The sequence below is a fragment of the Trachypithecus francoisi genome, unplaced genomic scaffold (assembly GCF_009764315.1).
Source record: "Trachypithecus francoisi isolate TF-2019V2 unplaced genomic scaffold, Tfra_2.0 Lachesis_group5, whole genome shotgun sequence".
Taxonomy (NCBI): Eukaryota; Metazoa; Chordata; class Mammalia; order Primates; family Cercopithecidae; genus Trachypithecus; species Trachypithecus francoisi.
The window spans coordinates 108731164-108739687 of record NW_022681470.1 but is presented as its reverse complement, the minus strand read 5'-3'; the positions used below and the strand labels follow the sequence as shown (position 1 = coordinate 108739687).

The window sequence follows — 8524 nt, the reverse complement described above, 5'->3', positions numbered from 1 at the left end:
CCAGAATTCTGCTCAGATTTATTGTCAAATAACTGTTCGGTAAAACTGCGTCTTTTGCTGACTCGGGCCTGGCAGGAAGAGTTGCCACAAGCACAGAGCTCTGGCATCGATTTGTGACCTCCCTGCGGGAGAACCTCAGGGGTGGAAGCCCACGGGCTTGATTGCCTTCTTAGATTAATATTTAATAGGATGACCGCCCCCATCCACCCTGCCAGCCCGGATCAGTGCCACAAGTCAAGGCTTGGCCTTGCTGTGCACAAGGGCTGTGAGGAAGATCTGGCAAAATTTTAATTAACTGAAGATAAACATACATAGGGAGCGTTAGTCCATTAGCTGGCACCACCACCTAGAGAGAAAAGGCCTCACTAATCACATGCCACAGCAGGTGAAATGACCTGCAGACCTGCAGCGTCCATTTGCTTTCAAATTAAAAAACATATTTTCGAAATAAATACTCATGGGGCCCTGCTCCTCATGTCGTTTCCCCTGAAAAGCAGGAAATCTGGGATGCTAATGAGCAATGCTTTCAATATTTTAGCCCAAGAAAGCTGAAAACACAAGTGCAGCAAAACAAGGCTGGGATTGCCCTTCCTTTGGGGGAGGGAGGAAAGTTGGACAGGAAACCAGGGAAAGGCAGTCAGAAATGGAGGACTCAGCCCTGTGGAAAAATACCAATAATATAGTTGGCCTGGGAAGAAGTAACTGGATCTAGCAATCAGGCGTGGCAGAGGTACCCATTTGCTCAGAGGCAAGGAATCAGCAAGGTTAGATCGTAGAGTAAGTTCGTAATTCACCAACCTTTGGATTACAAGATGGCCAAGAAATAGGGATAGAGCTTGAGTTTACAATATTCTAGAAGGAAAATTTTATATAATTTGGTCAGAAAGTGGGTACTTCATTTGCTCATTAGGCTATATATTCATCACTTAATATGTAACAAGTGCCATTTCAGGCCTGGGGAGGTAGCAGTGAAGGAGACTTAACAAGTCTCTGCTGTCGTGTGGCTTACTTCCTAGAAGGGGGAGGCAGATAACAAATACCCAAGAAAATATCAGGTGGCATCTAAGTCAGAGACCTGAACGGTGAGAAAGCGCTGGCCATGCAGAGATCAGGGGAGGGCATTCTAGGGAATAGCAAGTACAAAGGCCCTAAGGAAGGTAAGAACTCGGCCTGTTGAAGGAATGAAGTGTGGCTGGCGCTCAGTGAGAAAGGAGAAGAGGAGAAGAAAAGAATAAGTGGGGCAAGGTACAGGATATTGGGTTTTATTCCAAGTGCACTTATTCATATGAAACTTGTCATTCTCATTAGATTACAAGCTTCAAGAGGGCCGCGACTCTCTCTTACTCACTCAACACCTGTTTGAGTGCATTCCAAACATTTGCATTCCAGGGCATCTACTAGCTGCCTTCTCTTTTTCTTTGAGGCTGGTCTTCTTCTGGCCCTTCTATAGTATGGTGAGCCAGCCTCCACGATGACTTCCAATGACCCTTGCCTCCTTTTGTAATCCCCTTTCACATTGAATCAGGGCTAGACCTTTGTGGCCAGTAAAAGAGGGTAGAATTGATAGTGTATGATGTTCAAGGCTAGGTTATAAAAGTCATTCCAGCACCCACCTTGGTCTCTTGGATTTCTTGCTCTGGGGGAGGCCAGCTGCCATGGGAACACGCAGGCAGCAATGTGGAGAGGCCCACATGGAGAGGAACTGAGTCCCTGGACAAGAGCCAGCAATCAATTTGTCATTCATGTATATGAGCCACCTTGGAAGTGGATCCTCCTATCCTAGTAAAGCCTTCAGATGATTGTAGCCCCAGCTGATATATTACTGCAAGCACATGAGAGACCTTGAGCCAGAACTGCCCAGCGGAGACCTCCTTAAATTCCTAAACAGCAGAAACCATGAGAGATGGTAAATTATTATGTTAAGCCGTTAAATTTTGGGTGATTTGTTACACATCCTTAAGAACCCAGAATGCATAGTATAAGGTCATGTATGAAGTAATGGGATGAAAACGACTACGAAAAACTGCTTAAAAGGGATCCTTTTCACATGGGACAGATCAGGGAACTCCTAAGACAAGGGACGGGCTCACATCATTCCTTGGGGACATCTAAGAGTCAGGTCTGAATGAAAGATCATTGGTGAGGTCATTTAAAAATAAATGCGGCCCTCTCCCCTGGCTGGCAGTGCAGAGGCCGCACCATGCCTAGAGTTACTGTAAAAGACGTGGACCAGCAGGAGTTCGTCAGAGCTCTGGCAGCCTTTCTCAAAAAGCCCAGGAAGCTGAAATTCCCCAAATGGGTGGCCAAGCACGAAGAGCTTGCTCCCTGTGATGAGAACTGGTTCTGCACACGAGCTGCTTCCACAGCGCGGCACCTGTACCTCGGGGGTGGCGCTGGGGTTGACTCCATGACCAAGATCAATGGGGGACGTCAAGGAAATGGCACCATGCCCAGCCACTTCAGCCAAGGCTCCAAGAGTGTGGCCCACCGGGTCCTCTAAGCCCTGGAGGGGCTGAAAATGGTGGAAAAGGGCCAAGATGGGGGCTGCAAACTGACACCTTGGGGACAGAGAGATGTGGACAGAATTGCCGGAGAGGTGGCAGTTGCCAACAGGAAGCATTAGAACAAACCATGCCAGGTTAAATAAATTGCCTCATTTGTAAAAATAAATAAAATATAAATAAATAAATAAATAAATAAATGTGGAGGGCAGAATTTATCCATTATTATCCCTTGTGAAGGAGACACAAGCCAGGGGATTCAAAGTATATAAGAACCTAGAACCTGTGTAACTTCCCTAGGTTTATTGTTTTTGTTACCCTGGTCTCGTTATCCAGGGTGAAAAGCTCTTGAATGTTTGTCTAGGGTAACAAAGAAAAAGGGAGAGGGTTTAGGAAACAAGAACTGCCCCACTCCAAAGCTGCTTCAGCGGGTAGCTACCAGAAGAGGAAAGTAGGCCTTGGCACTTGCTGAGGGAATCAAGTTGAAGACAGAGAGCCTGACTGGGCCTGAGGCAGGCCCCCGGGCTAAGAGTTGAAAGGCCACTGCCCACTGTGTTGAATGAATTGAGCCGGGTTCAGTCATTTCCTGGGGCACAGGCATATCTGCCACCTTCCAAATCTGTCTTCTCCAAGAGAATCTTCCTCTTGTCGGAGCTGGTACCTTGCAGGTGAAAATGTGAAGTAATCTCCAACAGCTGTGGGAGGTGAATGTCCAGCAAAGTATCCTCAAACAACCCCCTCCTGGAACATTTGTCTGGCTATGTATTTCTGTAATTAACTGATGTTGTTCAGTTAAGGTCTATTAAATTCTTGTCTGAAAATAAATGTTATCTGGAACTCCATGTGTTAAAACAATAAAAGCAGTGCTGTTCCAGTTAAGGTGGGAACAGGAAAGGGGTGCTGAGTCCCGCTTCCCCTCAGCTTTGCCTCATCCACCCACCCCACTTAGTATCCCCAAGGCCTTTCCTAGGAGCCCCAGCATTCTGAAAATCATAGTTTGAAAACAACAGATTGAGGATATTATGGCACCTGCTACATCGTTTTATAATAATCTGCTATTTATGATTATTTATGCCACTGTTTTCTTCCACTACTGCAAATAAACAGATTCATCTTCCTCAGATACCATCTCATCATGTATTTCTCATGCTTAAGGCCTCTAGGAAGATTCTGCTTCTCAGAAGTTCAAGTCAGAGGGGCTTAAAGATGGCTGGTACTTGCCTCCTCCATAAAGAAGAACCTAAATAGTGAGTAGATAACCATATTTCAAATAGGTCATCCAAAAAAGAATGCTGGGATTCAACAGAGAAATGTCAGGAAACACCTAAGGCAACGAATAAAAGGGAAGCAAGGCAGTCTCCTCAGGCAGGATCAGCTAGGAGTCTGTAGAGACTCCCCAGTGTGGGGAAAAGGAAAGTGAGAGATGCCTCATGGTCCATATTCTTACCATGGACTCCTGCAGTCCTAGCCATGGTACAGCCCCCGACCCACGACCCACGAGGGCCCTGAGACTAAAACAGAGAGCTTCCTGGAGACCACATAATGGCGCTGCCCCAGAGAGGGAGTTCACACTGGATTCCACACACCCCTAAGGCATCCGCAGCTCCTGTAAGGTGCTATTTTGAGAGCCCAACACCAGGCAAATGGCACTCTCCCTGGGGCCCAGCAGTGCCTGCATCTCCATGGCCCTAGTGCCCACTGAGATTCCCCACCTGCAGCTACCACCACAGCTGGCTGCTGCCACTGAGGCTGAAGTGCAGGCCACTGGCTGTGACCCCACTCCCTCCAGAAGCAGAGCCACCGCACATTTTCACACCCCCAGACAGAATCCTCTGCCCATAGCTGTTGTTACTACGCTGCTGGGGCTAAAGTGTGAGTGAAAGGGCTGCTGCCATTAGGTCTGCAGCATAAGCCAAGCTCGCCTACATATAACCGCTGCCACCGAAAACAACTTCGCCCTTCCCAGGAGCAGGGCCATAATGCAGTTGCCGCTGCCCCTAACCTAAGCATTCTGCTGGGGGTCTGGGGATCACTCTGTTTCTGCCTACCACAGCCAGTGCCAGTGCGCACCATTGTTGTGGGGAGCTGACTACAAGCCTGCTCAGGCTGGTTTTCCCCTAATCCATGCCAGAGCACACCGTCTGTGGGCCTGAGGTTCATCCAGCCCAGTCCACTAGTGTCAGCACCTGAACACTCCTCCTGGGGGCCTGAGGTTGGCCCCCCCACCCTTCCACTACCACCACAGCTGGCACTTACTTGCACACAACACCTGCAGACCTGGAGACTAGACTGCCCAGCCCATTGCAGCCACTGCCAACACCACTGCATACTGCTTGGGACCCAGAGAATTGTCTCACCACTGCCACTGCCATCACTCACAACATGCCTACTGTCCAGGTTCCTGAGAAGCCTGGCAGCCAACCACTGCCATCAGCATATGAACAAGCCACCTGGAAGCCCAAGAATCAGCATGCTTGGACCTGCTAACATTGGTGCCAGCATATGCCACCCTGGGGCTTAAGGACAGACACACTCAGCCTACCACTGTCACCATTAGGTCCCAAAGACTGGCCTACCTGGGGTCCCAGTCCCCAGCAATATGTCACCACAGCCTCCACTAATGACCTCATCCTAAGCCACTGAAGAAACCACAGACATCACTAACACTGCCTACAGTCACAGAAATCATACACAGACCACAGTACTGTACACACCCCCAAAGTTCCCTACACACATAGATACATATTCAGGAAAAAGTCCTCCCCTATGAAAGCAAATTCAAAAACTGGAAGAAGCAACTGTTACACCAAATGCACAGATGTCAATATAAGTACACAGGAAACATGAAAAAGCAAGGAAATATGACACTTCCAAAGGAAAATAATAATTCTCCAGTAACATATAAATAAAAAGAAATTTATAAAATCTTAAAAAAGAATTCAAAATATTGATTTTAAAGAGGCTCAGTGAGATACAGGAGAATACCGAAAAATACAAAGAAATCAGAAAAACAATTCAAGGTATGAATGAGAAATTTACCAAAGAGATAGTTACCATAAAAGAACCAACCAGAAATTATGAAACTAAAGAATTCATTGAGGCCAGGCGAGGTGGCTCAAGCCTGTAATCCCAGCACTTTGGGAGGCCAAGACGGACGGATCACGAGGTCAGGAGATCGAGACCATCCTGGCTAACACGGTGAAACCCCATCTCTACTAAAAATACAAAAACTAGCCGGGCGAGGTGGCGGGTGCCTGTAGTCCCAGCTACTCAGGAGGCTGAGGCAGGAGAATGGCGTAAACCCGGGAGGCGGAGCTTGCAGTGAGCTGAGATCTGGCCACTGCACTCTAGTTCGGGCGACAGAGTGAGACTCCACCTCCAAAAAAAAAAAAAAAAAAAAAGAATTCATTGAATGAAATATAAGCTACAGTTGAAAACTTCAACAATAGACCAATAGACTACATCAAGGAGAAGAAAGGAGCTTCAAATTTGAAGACGGGTCTTTTTGAAATAAACCAGTCAGACAAAAATAAAGAAAAAATAATTTTAAAACATGAGCAAAGCTTATGTGACATACAGGACACCATAAAGTGACCAAATAGTCAAAATTTCAGAGTCCTAGAAGATGAAGAGAAAATGAAAGTTATTTAACAAAATAATAGATGAAAACTGTCCAAGTCTAGTAAGAAAGCTAGACATCCAGATACAAGAGACTAAGAAATTCCCAAATAGATACAATGCAAAAAGGTATTCTCCACAGCACATTACAGTTAAACTGTCAAAAGTCAAAGACAAAGAATTCTAAAAACAGCAAAAGCGTCTAGTCACTTGTTGGGAACAGGCCCCCCCAAATCTGGCCATAAACTGGCCCCAAAACTGGCCATAAACAAAATCTCTGCAGCACTGTGACATGTTTGTGATGGCCATGACATCCACGCTGGAAGGTTGTGGGTTTACGGGAATGAGGGCAGGGAACACCTGGCCCATCCAGGGCAGAAAACCCACTTAAAGGCATTCTTAAACCACAAACAATAGCATGAGTGATCTGTGCCTTAAGGATATGCTCCTGCTGCAGACAACTAGCCAAACCCAACCCTTTATTTCGGCCCATCCCTTTGTTTCCCATAAGGACTACTTTTAGTTAATCTATATTCTATAGAAGCAATACTTATCACGGGCTTGCTGTTAATAAATATGTAGGTGAATCTCTGTTGGAGGCTCTCATCTCTGAAGGCTGTGAGACCCCTGGTTTCCCACTCCACACCTCTATATTTCTATGTGTGTGTCTTTAATTCCTCTAGTGCTGCTAAGTTAGGGTCTCTCCAACCGAGGTGGTCTCGGCAGTCACTTATAAAGGAACTCCCATCAGACTAACAGCAGATTTTTGGCAAAAACCTTACAGGCCAGGAGAGAATGGGATGATATATTTAAAGTGCTGAAAGAAAAAAAAAAATGGTCAGTGAAGGATACTATAACCAGCAAAATTATCCTTCATAAGTGAAGGAAAAATAAAGTCTTTCCCAGACAAGCAAAAGTTTAGAGAATTTATCACTAGATCAGTCCTACAAGAAATGCTTAAGGAAATTCTACACTCAGTAGTGAAAGAAATATATTTACCATCATGAAAACACATAAAAATATAAAACCCACAGATAGAGTAAACTCAAACAAGAAAAAGACTCAAATGTTATCACTACAGAAAAACCACCAAGCCACAGTAATAAACAATAAAAGAGAAATAAAAGAATAAGGATACACAAAATAACCAGAAATATATTAATAAAATGACAGAAATAAGTCCCCACATATCAAAAACAACTTTGAATGTAAATGAATTAAACTTTCCACTGAAAAGATATAGACTGACCGAATGGAGAAAAAAACACGACCCAACTAAATGCTGCCTAAAAGAAATTCATCTCACACATAGACACATGTAGACTACAAGTAAAGGAATGAAAAAAGATATCCTATACAAATGAAAACCAAAAGTGAGCAGAAGTAGCTATACTTATAAAAGATAAAACAGACTTTAAGTCAAAAACAGTCAATAAAGACAAAGAAGATCACTGTATAATAATAGAGGGATCAGTTAAGCAAGAAGATATAACAATTCAAAACATATATGCACCCAACACTGGAACACCCAGATATAAAAGTAAATATTATTAGATTTAAAGGGAGAGAGAGATTTCAATACAATGATAGTTGGGGATTTCAACACTTCATTCTCAGCATTAAACAGATCATCTGGACAGACGATTAACAGAAAAAAAATTTAAACTACATACTAGATCAAATGGACTGCTGGATATTTACAGAACATTTCCCCCAGTAACTACAGAATACATATTCTTCTCAACAGCACACAGAACATTTTTTCAGGATAGATGATATGTTAAGACATAAAACAAGTATCAAACATTTTTTCTTTTTTTTTTTTTGAGACAGAGTCTCAATCTGTTGCCCAGGCTGGAATGCAGTGGTGCAATCTCGACTCACTGCAACCTCCGCCTTCCAGGTTCGCCCCATTCTCCTGCTGAGTAGCTGGGACTACAGGCGCCTGCCACAACGCCTGGCTGATTTTTTGTGTTTTTGGTAGAGACAGGGTTTCACCATGTTAGCCAGGATGGTCTAGATCTCCTGACCTCGTGATCCGCCTGCCTCAGCCTCCCAAAGTGCTGGGATTACAGGCATGAGCCACTGCGCCCAGCCCGAAAAATTTTTAAACTTTGAAATTATATGAAGTGTCTTCTCAGACCACAATGGAATAAAAGTAGAAATTAATAATAAGAGGAACTTTGGAAACTGAACAAATACATGGAAATTAAACAATATGCCCCTGAATGACAACTGGGCCAGGGAAGAAATAAAAACATTTCTTGAAACAAATGAAAATAGAAACACAATATACCAAAACCTGTGGGATACAACAAAAGCAGTGCTAAGAGGGAAGATTATAGCAATAAGTGCCTACAGCAAATAAGTAGAAAGATTTCAAATAAATAATCTTATAATGCACC

At 44.3% G+C, this 8524-nt stretch overlaps 1 pseudogene; it reads left to right on the top strand.

Moving 5' to 3' along the window:
- The first annotated feature begins 2095 nt into the window (after positions 1-2095).
- On the top strand, positions 2096-2666 carry LOC117075690 (annotated as a pseudogene).
- The last annotated feature ends 5858 nt before the right edge of the window (positions 2667-8524 follow it).